Source organism: Conger conger, chromosome 2, assembly GCF_963514075.1.
Source record: "Conger conger chromosome 2, fConCon1.1, whole genome shotgun sequence".
NCBI lineage: Eukaryota > Metazoa > Chordata > Actinopteri > Anguilliformes > Congridae > Conger > Conger conger.
In genome coordinates this window covers 81,226,952-81,244,123 of record NC_083761.1, presented here as the reverse complement: position 1 = coordinate 81,244,123, position 17,172 = coordinate 81,226,952, and positions in this window count along the sequence as shown.

The window sequence follows — 17,172 nt, the reverse complement described above, 5'->3', positions numbered from 1 at the left end:
GGGTCAAAAATGACCCACCACTATGTTTAACAGCAGAGAAAACCCCCTAAATGATCTTTTTTGATGACAAAGTTTGTGATGAGTGACAGGTTGTTTCTTCATGCAAAATATATTTATTTTAGGTGTTTAGTGAAGGCGGGTCATTTTTGTCCCTTTGGACAAGGGGAGTACACCGAATGCAAAGACTACGCTAGGGTTAATTTGACCCTAACAGAGCTACACTATACAGCATGGTCCTACAGAACATGGTCTGCTGTTTGTACACTCTTTGGCTTGTCTCCTCCATTTTCAGTTCTTTATGGAACCCTCTAGTACGATGGCTGTGAATTGTGAAAGCTCCCAGACAAAGGACAATTCCTTCCTGACGAAGAACCCTTGAACTGGATCGGGTTCCTCCGCGGAACCCTTTGGAAGCGTTTCGTTTCTGCGCGTGTGCGCGTCCGATGCGCTGAACGCGCTTTTTTGTTACGAGCTCCAAGGTGGCCTGTGGCTTGGATTTCTCCCCTCCTCATTTGCAATGGAGATTCTCTGAAATCTCGGGGACGCATCTAAAGAGGCCGGGATTGGTTCCTCTTAAAGGTCGTCCCGTGTGGGGATGCTGGTTTATTGGCTTTCCGTCAGCCCTGGTTTGGGGCCGCGTCCCCGTCTCTGTCCCTCCTGGTCATTAGCGGGCCCGTGGGTGACTCCAGGCACGGGGTAATTTCGGCTCAGAAAGGCACACTCCCGAACCCCCCCCCCCCCCGTGGTGACCCCACACGGCTGGTACCCCCCAGCACTGGGCCCTCGACAGCTTGTAAGACAAACGGCTAATCAATAGATGATCACATTTGCATATTTAGCAGAGGAGCAGGAGCGTGGGTCTGTGGAGCCGGCCCCAAATTTGCATAGGGCCCTGATGAGCGCCTGCCGCTCCCCCTGTGTGTCCCACACAAAGACCGGGAGAGGAGAGAGGCGTCCCATCCTGTCCTGAACCTGTGTGTGTGTCCCACACAAAGACCGGGAGAGGAGAGAGGCGTCCTGTCCCGTCCTGAACCCGTGTGTGTCCCACACAAAGACCGGGAGAGGAGAGAGGCGTCCCGCACAAAGACAGGGAGAGGAGAGAGGCGTCCCGTCCCGAACCTGTGTGTGTCCCCCACAAAGACCGGGAGAGGAGAGAGGCGTCCTGTCCCAAACCCATGTGTGTGTGTCCCACACAAAGACCGGGAGAGGAGAGAGGCGTCCTGTCCCAAACCCGTGTGTGTGTCCCACACAAAGACCGGGAGAGGAGAGAGGCGTCCTGCTCTGTCCCCAACCCGTGTGTGTGTCCCACACAAAGACCGGGAGAGGAGACAGGCGTCCCGTCCCGTCCTGAACCCGTGTGTCCACACACAGATGGGCAGGAGAGAGGTGTCCCGTCCCATCCCGAACCGAGCCGTCCTGAGAGGTACAGTTTGCACCCCGGACCTGGTCTCAGCACCCCACAAACAATAACCGTGAGCTGGTACTGCTGGTACCTGGGTGCAGCCGTGCTTACATGAACAGCCCCACTCCTCTCTATCAGAGTCACGTGGAGAAGACAGGTGGCCATTTGGTGCTTTGTGTGAGTGTGTGTGTGTGTGTGTGTGTGTGTGTGTGTCTGTGTGTGTGTGTGTGAGCTCATTAGGAACAAACAGCCAATCATCCAACATCTGAGTGGAGTAATTATCAGCCAGTTGACTCGACTAAGCAGGAGACAATCCTCCCCTGGAGCAATGCAGGGTTAAGGGCCTCGCTCAAGGGCCCAACGGCTGTGCGGATCTTATTGTGGCTACACCGGGATTAGAACCACCGACCTTGCGGGTCCCAGTCATTTAGCCTAACCACTACGCTATAGGCAACAATACTGTGAGGAAGTTTCTTTTGTTTGCTGAGCAGTGCATGAATCTGGTTATTAAGATGAGTATAATCCCAATTAATTCAAAACCTAAACGTTAAACTAAACGAGAGCCTCACAGAATTCAGTGGGAACCAAGTGGCCTGCTGTAGAATCTAGCTGAGCTGGTCAAGCTGGTCATAAGATGATCTAGCTGGGTATGATCTGGTCATAAGCTGGTCTAGCTGGGTATGAGCTGGTCATAAAGCTGGTCGAGCTGGGTATGAGCTGGTCATAAGCTGGTCTAGCTGGGTATGAGCTGGTCATAAAGCTGGTCGAGCTGGGTATGAGCTGGTCATAAGCTGGTCTAGCTGGGTATGGGCCCAGCTAGTGCTGGTAGCTTGTCTGAGGTGGTAGCTGGTCAAACCTTGTCAGACTGGGAGCTGGCCTGAACCGGTCAACCAGCTCCCAGCTGTAAGACTACCCTATGCAGTTTTTTTTTCAGCAGGTGATTAAGACCAGATATCCAAAACCTGGTTAAGAAAGCCATGGGTATAGATGGTTATAGATGGTTATAGATGGTTATAGATGTTATAGATGTTATAGATGGTGGTGTTGGGGGAGCTGGGGTTGGGTCAAGGTGAAAGCTGCCTGATGGCGGTGGGGCTGAGGATGATGATGATGAAGGGGCCAGCTGTTGATTCGATAGGGAAGCGAAGGCCAGCCCGGGGCCCTCAGGGGCCGGTCTATAAATCACCACGGCTTCCTGTCAGAGTATCAATACTCCTGATCTCACCACACTGATGAGGACGTGTGTGTGTGTGTGTGTGTGTGTGCGTGTGTGTGTGCGCGCGCGTACTTATATATATGAAGAGAAAGAAAAGAAGAGATAGAGAGAGTGAGAAAAAGAGAGAGAGAGGGAGAGAGTGAGAAAGAGAGAGAGAGAGAGGGAGAGAGTGAGAAAGAGAGAGAGAGAGAGTGAGAAAAAGAGAGAGAGGGAGAAAAAGAGAGCGAGAGAGAGGGAGAGAGTGAGAAAAAGAGAGAGAGAGAGGGAGAGAGTGAGAACATCTAAAACGTAATGATGTGTTTTTATTTTGCTGTGAACATACTCAGGGGTGCTAGTTTGGGCCGTGTGCTGTATCCAATGTGAACACAGCTGCTCTAAGGACAAGAGTGGTTGTGCAGTTCGACCTTTAATGGCAGTTGACTGAGGGTGCCTGTAGCCTAGAGGATAAGATACATGCCTGGTCCCCGGAGGATTAGCAGTTCAAGCCCATGGTGTAGCCACGATGAAGCTAGCACAGCTGTTGGGCCCTTGACCCCCACATAGCTCCAGGGGGGTATTGTCTCCTGCTTAGTCTGATCAACTGTAAGTTGCTTTGGATAAAAGCGTCAGTAAAAGAAGAAATTATTGACTGTTATTATGTGGATTGGGTATTTTGGGAGGTGCAGTCTGAGCCCTGGGGCTGGGGTGCTGTCGGGGACTGGGTCAGGCGCTTGCCCCCTAGAGGGCGGACTGGGTGGTGCATCAGGACCTCTTTCGGGTGAAGGTCAATCTGCCCCACGCTGCCCCCTCTCCTCCACCCATCTATCACCTCCCGAACAGATCCCTCCAGCCCCCGCGAGGGAGTGACCACATACCCCGGGGGGAAAGAGAGAAAGAGGGAAAAAGGAGAGGGAGGAAGAAAGAGGGACAGAAAGAAAAGAGAATCCACATGCAGCTCATCCTCCTCTCTCTCCCTCTCTCCCTCTCTCTCTCCCCTCTCTCTCTCCCTCTCTCCTTCTCTCGCTCTCAAAGATTCAAGATTCAAAGATTCAAATGTGCTTTATTTGCAATACAAGTGAACTTGTGTTGCAAAAGCATTGACAAAAACAACAACCCCCCCACACACAAAGGAAAGTGTCTCTCTCCCTCTCTCTCTCTCCCTCTCTCTCCCTCTTTCCCTCTCCCTCTCTCCCTCTCTCTCTCTCTTTCCCTCTCTCTCTCTCGCTCCGTCTCTTTTCTCGTCTATTCTTTGTTCTTTGAAAGCATTCTGTTCCTGCCTCTTGCCCTCAGGTTTTCTGCTGGGATGTGTTTTTTTTCCTGGTGAGAGGTGAGCGAAGTGAGTGTGTGTTTTTTTCCCCAGGTGTCCTCCGATGAGGGTGCTGTGTATGTGTGTGTGTGTGTGTGCGTGTGTGTGTGTGTGCGTGCGCGCGTGTGTGTGTGTGTGTGTGTGTGCGTGTGTGCATGTGTGTATGTGTGTGTGTGTGTGCACGTGCCTGTGCGTGTGTGTGCGCGTGCGCGAGTGTGTGTGTGTGTGTGTGTGTGCGTGCATGTGTGTGCGTGCGCGCGTGTGTGTGTGTGTGCGTGTGTGTGTGCGTGTGTGTGTGTGTGCGTGCGTGCGTATGTGTGTGTGGGGTTGGGGTGTTTGACAAGGTGACGGGCGCTGAGGTTTTTTCGGGACCGGTGAGAAGCCCGCTGCCTCAGTGTCACCCCCACACCTCTGTCAGCCCGGAGGAGGACGGGCTCCTGTGGGGGGGGGGGGGGGGGGATGGGTGCGCTGACAGCTTCAAAGGGTGTTATTACTGTTTTAAGATCCTCTCACGACCACGGGACGACACACACAGACCTGGGAGGGATGGAGGGAGGAAGAGAGGGAGACGGAGGGAGAAAGAGAGAGAGAGAGAGGAGAGAGAGACAGAGGTAGGGAGGGAGAGAGAGAGGGAGAGAGGGAGAGGTAGGGAGGGAGAGTGGGAGAGAGGGAGAGGTAGGGAGGGAGAGAGAAGGACGGAGGGAGAGAGGGAGAGAGGGAGGAGGGAGGGAGGGAGAGAGGGAGGTTGGGAGAGATGGAGGGAGAGAGGGAGAGAGGGAGGAGAGAGAGACAGAGGTAGGGAGGGAGAGAGGGACGGAGGGAGAGAGGGAGAGAGGGAGAGAGAGGAGAGAGAGACAGAGGTAGGGAGGGAGAGAGAGGGACGGAGGGAGAGAGGGAGAGAGGGAGAGGTAGGGAGGGAGAGAGGGAGAGGTAGGGAGGGAGAGAGAAGGATGGAGGGAGAGAGGGAGAGAGGGAGGGAGGGAGGGAGAGAGGGAGGTTGGGAGAGATGGAGGGAGAGAGGGAGAGAGGGAGGGAGAGAGGAAGCTCTCTGGGGCCTGGGATTCTCCTGGATTGAAGATGACTGGAAAGCTGTGATGCCTCCACTTGTTGAGGGAAGGCAGGCCCCACCACAACAGGGTACTGGGGGAGAGAGAGGGGGTCTGGAGAGGGGTGAGAGAGGGAGAGGGTCTGGAAGGTTGGGGAGAGATCTGGGGTTCTAGAGAGGGGAGGGAGAGGGAGGGGGTCTGGAAAAATAAAAAAGTACAGGGCTTTTGATAACTGTTTTTGGCAGACAGAAATGTAAAGGGTGCAGTTTCCAGCAGCACCTCCAGGTCTCTCTGGAGCGGGAGAGAGTGCTCTGCTCGAGGGGGGGACCGTGTGTGAGCTTATTTTAAGATGGTCGTGAGGATTAGGCCTTTCACAGTGCGAGTGTTTAGAAACTCAGGGGGAAAACGAGACGGCTAAGTATATACAAGAAAAACAGCGAGCGTGTTTGAAGAGGGTAACTTTACGACTCGGCCGGGATTAGGACTCTCAGAGAGAGTCTCCTCTGTTGTTGTGGTGGGGCGCGAGGCGAGCCTGTATTAGGGATCAGAAGGGGACAGGGCTGAGGCTTTCTCCAGTGCAGACTGTGGGAATTTGGGTCTCCGTGATTGGAGGAAAAAGGAAGACTGTGTGAACTTGAGACTCTGTGATTGGAGGAAAAAGGAAGACTGTGTGAACTTGAGACTCTGTGATTGGAGGAAAAATTAAGACTGTGTGAACTTGAGACTCTGTGATTGGAGGAAAAATGAAGGCTGTGTGAACTTGAGACTCTGTGATTGGGGGAAAAAGGAAGACTGTGAACTTGAGACTCCATGATTGGTGGAATAAGGAAGACTGTGTGAACTTGAGACTCTGTGATTGGAGGTTAAAGGAAGACTGTGTGAATTAGGGACACTGTGATTGGAGGAGGAGTGAACCCACTCACTAAACACTAAACTAAAAAAAGAGGTGAGAAAGATATAAATGTTTGTCACTGGGGTGGTTCCCTACAGGTACATGAAATTGTACTCCAAGCCAGCGATACATAATTAACTTGTCATGCCCAAAGAGAACATTATTGTACTTGCGGGGTGCATTCGGGTAATTTGTTCCTAAAATAACCAAAATGGACCTCCACTGTCCCCTTGTTTCTGTGAGTGTCGAGGGGGGCGAGTTTGAGCTTGAGTGTTTGAGAACGGGGGAGGCCGTTCACATGGATCACGGTAGACAATAAAAAAATAAATAAAAAACACATCTTTCTTTTTCCATGTCCATTTTGATGTTGATGTTGATGTCGTTTTGTTGTGTCGTGTCAAAATCTGGTTCAGAATTCCGTTGAATGTAACGGCAAAAAGATTAGAAGAAGGCCCAGAACTTAAATGGCGAGGGGCATCTGTTGTGGTAATCGACGGGGTTCTTTGCCGTCCGAATCACATTTCGCCGCTGCGCTCTCTGTTCCACTACGATGAGCCCCGTCCAGCGTGCTCCGTGTGAGCACAGGAGGTCCAGCTGCAGTGGGTCGGAGGAGGGGAGAGCCCCACCATGGCTGACACTGCTGGAGTCGGGGAGTGAACACTTCTGGGGCTCTCTCTGCGGGAGTCGGGGAGTGAACACTTCTGGGGCTCTCTCTCTGCGGGAGTCGGGGAGTGAACACTTCTGGGGCTCTCTCTGCTGGAGTCGGGGAGTGAACACTTCTGGGGCCCTCTCTCTGCGGGAGTCGGGGAGTGAACACTTCTGGGGCTCTCTCTCTGCGGGAGTCGGGGAGTGAACACTTCTGGGGCTCTCTCTGCGGGAGTCGGGAGTGAACACTTCTGGGGCTCTCTCTCTGCCGGAGTCGGGGAGTGAACACTTCTGGGGCTCTCCCTCTGTGGGAGTCGGGGAGTGAACACTTCTGGGGCTCTCTCTCTGCGGGAGTCGGGGAGTGAACACTTCTGGGGCGCTCTCTCTGCGGGAGTTCGGGCAGAGAATGGGCCGGGGTGGGGCCTGGTGGAGGATGTTGGATGACTAATTCAGGCTAATTGCGGCGGTGCCTTTTGATTGGGCCACAGCGGGGTCAGGGCAGCATCAATCACGGATGTCCCGGGACAAAGCCGGCTCCTCTCCAGAGAGCCCCAACAATGGTGTGTGTGGGGTGGGGGGGGGGGCTTAATGGCTACGGTCGGTTGGGCTTTCACCGGGGCCCGGGGTCAGCGGGGGTCACCTGCTCTCCAAAACCGCAGTGGTCAGGAGAGCACGGCATTGTGGGATGGACAATGGGTGAGTGGGGGGTGTCGTGCAACACGCCCCTCGCTTCCTCCAGCTCCGGGAGAAACACCCCCCCACCCCCCCCTCTACCCCCCGCCAAAAAAATAAATCATCCATCGAATGCTTGGGAATGCTTGTGAAACTCTCCGAAAAAAACTAAACTAAACTAAACTAAACTAAACGGTTCCAAAAGGAACCCTGTGACTTCATAGGAGAACCGTATCTAGTTCAAGGTTTACACTTTACAATGTTCCATCACTTGGCATTAAGTAATGTAGTTGTTAGCTAACAAACTGCTGAGATGTTAATCTGAAGTTTTGTTCATGGACTTGTACGTCATTACTTTGCGTTAACAACTACAATAGCTTATGCCAATTCGAATTGGAATTAAAAAAAGAAAAGTTAATGTATGTGTTATTGGTTAACTAATTACATGTTTATCCTATGGTTTGCAAATGTATAAGTATTCATGTAACTAATACATGAATTAGTAGTCAACAAGTACGTTGAACTGATGAAAAGTTAATTCCATGTTTAATTAACATATTTATACCTGATTATTCCATGATTAACAACTACATTAGTTACCGCCAATTCATAAACCTTATGGTAAAGTGTGACCAAACATATCTAGTTCAGGGTTTCTTTGTCAGCCAAAATGGCTCTTTGTTCGGGAGTTTTTACCCTGACAGTGGAGGTACATTTTTCTTCTTCAAGGATCAAATTTCCCGAGTGTTCCCTGTAAGTATAGTAATGTTCTCTTTGGGTGCTAACTAGTACTTTTTCCCAGCAAAAAATATACAGATGAATTAATATATTGCTGGCTTGGGGTAAAATCCTATACACCTATGGGGTACCACCCTAGCGACAAGCACTTTTAAGCACCTTTACTTCTGAGAATGCACCTATCCTAGAGGTTTCCATAAAGACCTGAAAAGGACACCTCACTGGAGACAAGCCAAACACACTCTCCTTTTTCTTTTTTGCAGAAGTGTGCACGCTGCCAAATTGAGTGCGCAACAGTAGATTGCCTGAGACACGTCTCCTCCATCACGCTGCCGGAGGAGCGAGTGTTCGAGCTGAGGCCATGCCAAGCTCAACAAACGCAGACGCAGACCTGGCCCCCAGCGCCCAGGGCGGGGAACACGCCAGATTGGGGCGATCATCGGCTCCTAAACCGGGGCAGGGTGCACGGTACGTAGACCCCAGACCTAGCCCCAGCGCCCGGGGCGGGGAACACGCCAGATTGGGGGCGAACATCGGCTCCTAAACCGGGGCAGCGCGGGCGGTGTGCTGACGGGACCGTGATGGAGAGGGGCGTTTAGGGCCTCCGGAGGGACCGCTAAGCCAATTTAGAAAAGTAAACTCACGGTCACGTAGACTGAGCCCGCAAGATTAGTGACCGCGGGAGTGAGCCAATGAGGCTGCTCGGGAGGGGAAACAGGAAGCGGGCGGAGAGAGGGAGATAGAGAGAGACGGAGAGAGAGGGGGAGAGAGAGAGAGAGACAGAGAGAGAGAGGGGGAGAGAGAGAGGGAGAGAGAGGGAGAGAGAGGGAGAGAGAGAGAGCAAAGGAGAATAGAATGAAAAAGTGAGATTAAAGCTAAGGAAACACAAACTTGGGGAGATAGTTTACTTGCAGCACACTCACCATTACACGGTAAATTATTTAAGCGATGACTCATCGTGGGATATTGTGATTATACCATCGCTGTAACGGACGTAATATATAATAGGTTTTTTATTTTGACTTTAAAGAAGCATTAGATGTCATAACTGTGGTCTGCGGTTGTTATAACATGGCTATTAACCGATCAGATTGTGAGATGTTTTGTAATCAGTGTTAATTCAGTTCTGTCAGAGCTTCGATCAGCCCGTCAGTGATTGGACATAATCCACCAGGCATGCACCGTACAAGAGCTTATTTAACAACGAATATCTTACAGTATATATTCTGGACGTGATGTGCCCTGCCTTTTGGAATAAAGTGAATACATAATGCACAGTATACAGAGATATATCATTTATTCAGCTGCTACTGAGGCAGCCTGTAGCGTAGTGGTTAAGGTAGGTGACTGGGACCCGTAAGGTTGTGGTTCGATCCCCAGTGTAGCCACAATAAGATCCACACAGCCGTTGGGCCCTTGAGCAAGGCCCTTAACCCTGCATTGCTCCAGGGGAGGATTTTCTCCTGCTTAGTCTAATCAACTGTATGTCACTCTGGATAAGAGCGTCTGCCAAATGCCATAAAGGTAAAAAAAAAGAAAAAAAAGAAAAAGTAAAGTACATAATGCTCCACGTGATCAGTAAACAGATGCATCATTTATTCAGGCGTCTTCTTCTCAAAAGAGTTGAAAAGAAAACGGTGGTTCAGTGTTGTGCCTTTGTGTGTGAATAACAGACAGCAGAAGGCAGACTGGTGCGTGAGATCTGTGAGTGACAGCTGTTCACCCTGGATTTTACATTTATAGAAGGGATTAACGACAGTGAACTACAAAAAACTAATGGTCGCACTTTATACAATAAGGTTCGTGAATTGGTATTAAGTATGTAGTTGTTACATGAATTAATGATGTATAAATACATTAATTAAACATGCAATTTACTTTTCATCAGTAACGCATTTGTGAACAACTAACTAACATGATATGTTATGTGATATTTATATACATTAGCAAACCATAGGATGAACTTTTAATTCGTTAACCCATAGCAAGTACATTGACTTTTTCATTCCAATATGAACCGGCAATTACTAATGTAGTTGTTAACATGAATCAATGATGTACAAATACATTAACAGAGATGTACAGTTCATGCCAAGTCATGGAAACTTATTGTAAAGTGTTTCCAAAAAAAATATTCAGAGGTGGAAAATCCAGAATCAGAAAGTAAACGTCATGCCCAGTACTGTGTTCCGATTGCCTGGATCGGCCAATTAGCACGATCCGTCAGCCAGGATGAAGACTAATTAGTGAAATCTGCTGGAAGTGACACCTGGCAGGACTTTTACTTTGTGATCCCTGGTCTTTCCACCTCTGAAAGTATCTCAGAGTCAAGTGCTAGGCAACAAATCATCAAACGCTAGGCAATGTTAAACTTGCAATTTCAGTGTTGTTACTCCACGACATTTTATTTGATCTAGTTTATAGGAACAGCAAAATACAAATCAAGAAAAACCCCCCAGAAAAATAATTGTAAAGGAGCACCCCGGGAAAAAAATCTGTGGGTTTTGTAGTTTTTGTTTTATCTGGTGTGGTTTCCCATTTATTTAGTGTCTGTATTCAGTTGCAGCATGTTTTAAATAATCCAAAAAATCTCTTGTAATCTTATTGATGTCTAGCACAAAGCAGAACCCTGATCCTGTTTGCTCTTCTGGACTAGCAGTGGCTGTTGCTATGTCTTGTGGGATAGCGTGTTGAGCAGTGGCCTCCAACCCTGGTCCTGGAGAGCCACTGGGTCTGCTGGTTTTTGTCTTCACCTTACAATCAGCACCCTATTGAGACCCAGGTAACCAGGTGAGGTGAGTTAACTGTGTAATCAACTGCTCTAATTCATGAATTAAGTGCAGAGTAGCAACGAAAAACCAGCAGACCCAGTAGCTCTCCAGGACCAGGGTTGGAGACCACCGGTGTAAAGTTTTAACGATTTGTTGTCCTCTGTGGATGCTTAGACAAGCTTAGAGCCAGGGCTGTTGAGAGGAGCTGTCAGGGGCCTTGTGGCATGAGTACACGTGTCTCACATCTGTAAAACACAGCCGTGACCGTCTAACCCAGGGGTGGGCAATTCTGGTCCCGGAGAGCCGGTGTGCACCAACACTGGAACATTCATAGATCAGTAGTAAAATGTTGCAAATAGGGACACAAGGACTGTGATTCATACGCTTATCAAGAACTGTAGCTAAAATGTGCTGGTGTAAATCAGCCATCTTGTAAAAAAAACAGCTCAAGCTAGGTTTTGAAACAGCTGGCAGCTGGTTGACCAGCTCAGACCAGTTCCCAGCTTGACATGGTTTGACCAGGGCAAGCTCTGTTTTGAAACAGCTGGTAGCTGGTTGACCAGTTACTGTACCAGCTCAGACAAGCTACCAGCACGACCCAACTAGACCAGCATTGGCCATGCTGGTTGACCAGCTCATACCCAGCTTGACCATCTTATGACCATCGTAACCACCTCACTTTTAAAGCTGGTCAAGCTGGCATAGCCGGATTTTACAGCAGGGAATTAATGAAGGCCAGAAGTGAAAAGCGGAAACAGATCCGGCCCTCGTTCCCCGCCTCCGCCCTGACCGGTGGCTCGTGGGACGTTAGTCGTGCCCTGAGCGTACATCCGGGCCCGGCCGAGATCACAAACATCCGCTTCAGACGAAACGAAGCACAGATGCCCGAGTGGACGAAAACACACACTCACACAGCCACACGGCATTGTGGGTGTTTTGTTTGAGTTTTTTTTTGGGGGGAGGGTTTCTTATTTTTGCAGATCAAAAGAAACTCAGTGCATGGCAATATCGCGGAACTCTACAGCTGTCTGGGGGTCTGAGGAGGACTGGTGAGGATAAGAGACCGTGTGAAACGCTCACAAACACTCAAAATGGCCCCCGAAGCTGCAGAATACAGCGTTGGCCAACTTGAAATTAAAAATGGAAAGGAGATCCTCTGTTCTGGCCCAGATTCAGCCTTAGGCTGTTACTGGTGTGTATATATGTGTAATGTCTTGGCATTAAAAAGATATGTTAAGCGTGGGGTTGCTGGGTGGGTCATCTGGGTAATGTACCGTTCTCGTGTGTGGTCAGGCCCTTTGATGTTTTATGTCATATCCTGGCCAGAACTGCACTGGGACCTGTTTGAGCTAAACCAGTCCGGCTAATGGTGCAACTGCAGTGGGTCACACTTTAGAGTAAGGAACATGAATCGACTGACGTAGTTGTTAACATGAATTAACGACGCACAAATACTGTACAGATTAGCTTTTACATTACACTACATTACATTACATTACTGGCATTTGGCAGACGCTCTTATCCAGAGCGACGTACAGTTGATTAGACTAAGCAGGAGACAATCCTCCCCTGGAGCAATGCAGGGTTAAGGGCCTTGCTCAAGGGCCCAACGGCTGTGCGGATCTTATTGTGGCTACACCGGGGATAGAACCACCGACCTTGTGTGTCCCAGTCATGTACCTTAACCACTACGCTACAGGCCGCCCTCAGTAGTTACTGAACAACTACATCAGGTAGGTAAAGCCAAGTCATGTCACCGTATTGTAAGGTGTCACCCAATAGTGTTTTACGAAAATGACACCAGAAAGGGTAGAGCTAGTGCAACGATCTCAGGCGGGCACCTGGTTTCAGGACGTGCGTACAGTACGATTATTTACACACAGCTGTGACCTGAAGTGCATTAAACACATGAAGCGGGGTCATATTTAGGGTCACAGGACGGGGGGGTGTCCTGAATGAGACTGCCCGGGCTGAGCTCAGTGTGGGCCTCTCCGTCCGGGACGGGGAGCGGGTCTGGGACGGGGAGGGGGTCTGGGACGGGGAGCGGGTCTGGGACGGGGGAGGGGGTCTGGGACGGGGGAGGGGGTCTGGGACGGGGAGGGGGTCTGGGACGGGGAGAGGGTCTGGGACGGGGAGGGGGTCTGGGACGGGGAGGGGGTCTGGGACGGGGAGGGGGTCTGGGACGGGGTCTGGGACGGGGAGCGGGTCTGGGACGGGGAGCAGGTCTGGGACAGGGAGGGGGTCTGGGACGGGGAGGGGGTCTGGGAGGGGGTCTGGGACAGGGAGGGGGTCTGGGATGGGGAGCGGGTCTGGGACGGGGAGGGGGTCTGGGACGGGGGTCTGGGACAGGGAGGGGGTCTGGGACGGGGAGGGGGTCTGGGACGGGGGAGGGGGTCTGGGACAGGGAGGGGGTCTGGGACGGGGAGCGGGTCTGGGACGGGGAGGGGGTCTGGGACGGGGCGAGGGTCTGGGACGGGGAGTGGGACGGGGAGCGGGTCTGGGACGGGGGGAGGGGGTCTGGGACGGGGAGGGGGTCTGGGACGGGGAGCGGGTCTGGGACGGGGAGGGGGTCTGGGACAGGGAGGGGGTCTGGGACGGGGAGCGGGTCTGGGACGGGGAGCGGGTCTGGGACAGGGAGGGGGTCTGGGACGGGGAGCGGGTCTGGGATGGGGAGGGGGTCTGGGACGGGGGGCGGGTCTGGGACGGGGAGGGGGTCTGGGACGGGGAGGGGGTCCGGGACGGGGAGGGGGTCTGGGACGGGGGTGCGGGTCTCTGAGCTGGAGAGCACCTGGAGGGAGGGAGCAGAGGATGAAAAATCACTCTTTCTGCTCCATCAAGACGCAAATACTTGAAATGCATGCACCCCCCCCACTCCCCCGCCCCCTCTGCTATGCTTTGCTCACATTCCCGTTCCTGTGGACGAGTGCATCCTGTCTGTACATCTCCCTCTCTCTCTCCCTCTCCCTCCCTCTCTCTTTTCCTCTCTCTCTCCCTCTCTCTTACTCTCTCTCTCCCTCTCTTTTCCTCTCCCTCTCTCTCCCTCTCTCTTGCTCTTCCTCTCTCTCTCCCCCTCTCTCCTGCTTCTCTCTCTCCCTCTCTCATTATCCCTCTCTCTCCCTCTCTCTCTCTCCCTCTCCCTCCCTCTCTCTCTCTCCCTCCTCTGATGGAAAAAACAACCCAGCATGACTCACGGTTTAATACCGGCCGATAAACTTCCCCCCCGTTCCCTCAGTAATGTCTGAAACAACTGCCCCTACCCTTTCTGCCCCGACTCTTCTGCCCCGACCCTGGCCCCTTCTACCCCGACTCTTCTGCCCCAGCCCCTCTGCCCCGGCTGCTGAGCCGTGTTTCCCGGGCGGGTCGGCATGGTCATGGCTGGGATCAGCGGGACTGTGCCGCTTTGTGTCCGGACTCTTCCGAGCTCCACACCGGGAAGGACAAAAATAAAAAAAATAAAAAACCCCAGATCTCATACGCAGACTGCAGAGCTGGCCTTCTGCATATTTCAGATTTCAGTACTCCCCCCCCTCACACACACACACACACACACACATGCACACACACCCTACACACACACACACACACACCCTACACACACGCACACACACACACACACATGCACACACCCTACACACACACACACACACACACACACAGGTTAATGGACATTCCCTCTGCGGATTCTTCCCAGTCACAGATCCTCAGATACCCCAGTCTGAGAGGCACGGGGGAATGCATTATGGGAAGGATCTCGGAGGCCCAAAAATGTGTTTTTAAAAGGCTGGTGACTCAGTCCTTTTCTTAGTCAGCTTGTCTGGTGTAAGGACAGGACCCGTGGACCAGGTCAGTGTGTACTCATCCCACACAAGTGCATGTGTGTGTTCACCTACTTCTGAAGGGAGCAGGTTTCTGACACGTATATAAGCGCTCCCCCTCCCCTCCCCCCCATTAAATCGTTCTCACGTTCTCTCAGCTCAGGTCTCTGAACATGCGTGAATGCCGACATTGTTGTGTTTAATCCAGAGACATTCATCACCGCTCAATGCCAATAAGACCGGAGGCACTTTCATCAGCAACGCATCACAATCAGCTCATTTGAATTTAAATTCAGCACTCCGCCCCATTGTTCCCGACGGATCAAACAAGGGTCCCCCCCCCCCATCCCCTTGTGATGTCATAATAATTGTGATTGTGATGCGGCACATTTCCTGTGAATGCGCTCCAGCTCTGTCCCAGGGTCTCCACACACATCACTGTGTTACAGCCGTCAAGCCTAATCTCATAACCGTGTCAGCTACTGAGCTGTCTGACAGCACCATGGCACATTCCCACACTCCCTCTCTGCCTCTCTCTGTCTCTCTCTCCCTATATATCCCTCTCTCAGTCTCTCTCTCTCTCACGCTCTCTCTCTGTCTCTCTCTGTCTCTCTCTCCCTCCCTCTGTCTCTCTCTCTCTATATATATCCCCCTCTGTCTCTCTCAGTCTCTCTCTCACACTCTCTCTCTCTGTCTCTCTCTCTCTATATATATATATATATCCCCCTCTGTCTCTCTCAGTCTCTCTCTCTCACGCTCTCTCTGTCTCTCTCTTCCTCTCTGTTTCTCTCTCTCCCTTTCTCTCTCTCTCTCTCTTCCTCTCTCTGTTTCTCTCTCTCCCTCTGTCTCCCTCTGTCTCCCTTTCCCTCCCTTTCTCTCTCTCCCCTCTCTCTCCCTCTCTCACTATCCCTCAACTTCTCTCCCTGTCTCTCTCTTCTCTCTTTTCTTCACTCTCTCTCCCTCTCTCTTCCTCTCTCTCCCTCTCTCTCTTCCTCTCTCTCCCTCTCCCTCACTCAGTCTGTCTCCCTTTACCTCCCATCTCTAAAGAGTAGGAAAATATGCCTGAAATAACAAAACGGTTTTTTATCAGAAAGACTGACTAAAAAAAAATAACTACGACTTATGAAAATGTGTCACACACAAGCTGTGGGTAGCCGCTCTCGAGACACGCTATTTCAGGACTTCCATAAAAAGGAGTGACTATGATGTTTTTATTTACTTTTTTTTCTGTAAATATTCTTTCCCTCTAAAGAACATCCATTTTTGTTTGGTTTATGATGGGGTTTTTTTTTTCTCTCTCTTTGGCAAGCAGAGAAGCACTGCCATAAGTTTTCCTCTCACAGATAACAAAACAGTGGGGAGGGAAGGATAAGGGAAGGATATCAATTATTGATTTATGCTTTTGTGACTGAATTTGCTTGGGGGGGCTGCCCAGATGGTGTATTCAGCAGGTCTAAAGTTCTAGTCTCAGACTAACCTGAACCTAACCCCAGAGCACTCAGTCCCCAGGGTAAACAGAGTTACCGTAAGACTTAAATCTCCCATTGTTCAGCCGGGCTTATAGCTCAATTATTGCTTCTAACGCACTGGACTTATTTAGACATGCGTTTTGCCAATCCAGTGCAGTGACTGATCCACACAGTGATGTGTGCTCCAGTGCAGTGACTGATCCACACTGTGATGTGTGCTCTAGTGCAGTGACTGATCCACACAGTGATGTGTGCTCCAGTGCAGTGACTGATCCACACAGTGATGTGGGCTCCAGTGCAGTGACTGATCCACACAGTGATGTGTGCTCCAGTGCAGTGACTGATCCACACAGTGATGTGTGCTCCAGTGCAGTGACTGATCCACACAGTGATGTGTGCTCCAGTGCAGTGACTGATCCACACAGTGATGTGTGCTCCAGTGCAGTGACTGATCCACACAGTGATGTGGGCTCCATGGGCTGTTTCTTAGGAAGAGTGCTTCATCCTGGCCCCTACTGATCAGTCATTTCACCATTTGCTATTAGAAAGCAGTACACACACACACACACACACACACACACAGACACACACACACACACATACACACACATACACACACACACACATACACACACACACATACATACACACACACACACACACACGCATACACACACACACATACACACACACACGCATGCAAACATACATGCAAGTGCACACACACACACACACGCATGTATGCATGCAAACACACATTCTCATACACACACACACACACACACACACACGCACACACACTCCAGATATATATACACACACACACAAACCCACTTCCATATCTTCAACACAACATTGTTTCAGGTTTTTGGAAATGAAAGCTGCTCGAAAGAAATCTTCAAAGAGGGAAAAAAAAGACACCCAAACAACTTTGTCACGCTCTGGAGTTGTCTCTGAAAAGCACTGCTCAAAGCCGGCCATTCATCAACAAACCCCAAAATGTGACTGCGCTCAATGCCCAGGCACCTCTCGCCCTCATAGAGCCGGGGTCCGTCTGGAAGAACGGCGTTCCCGACCCCACAGCCGTATAAACACGCCGACGCTTCCAACAATGCCGGGAGGAAAACTCTGCCACATGAGCCTTTCCATGGAAAACTGAAACTCTCAAAAATAAAAATAAAAATAAAGAGGTATTTTTCCCCCAAATTTTGCCCAATTTAC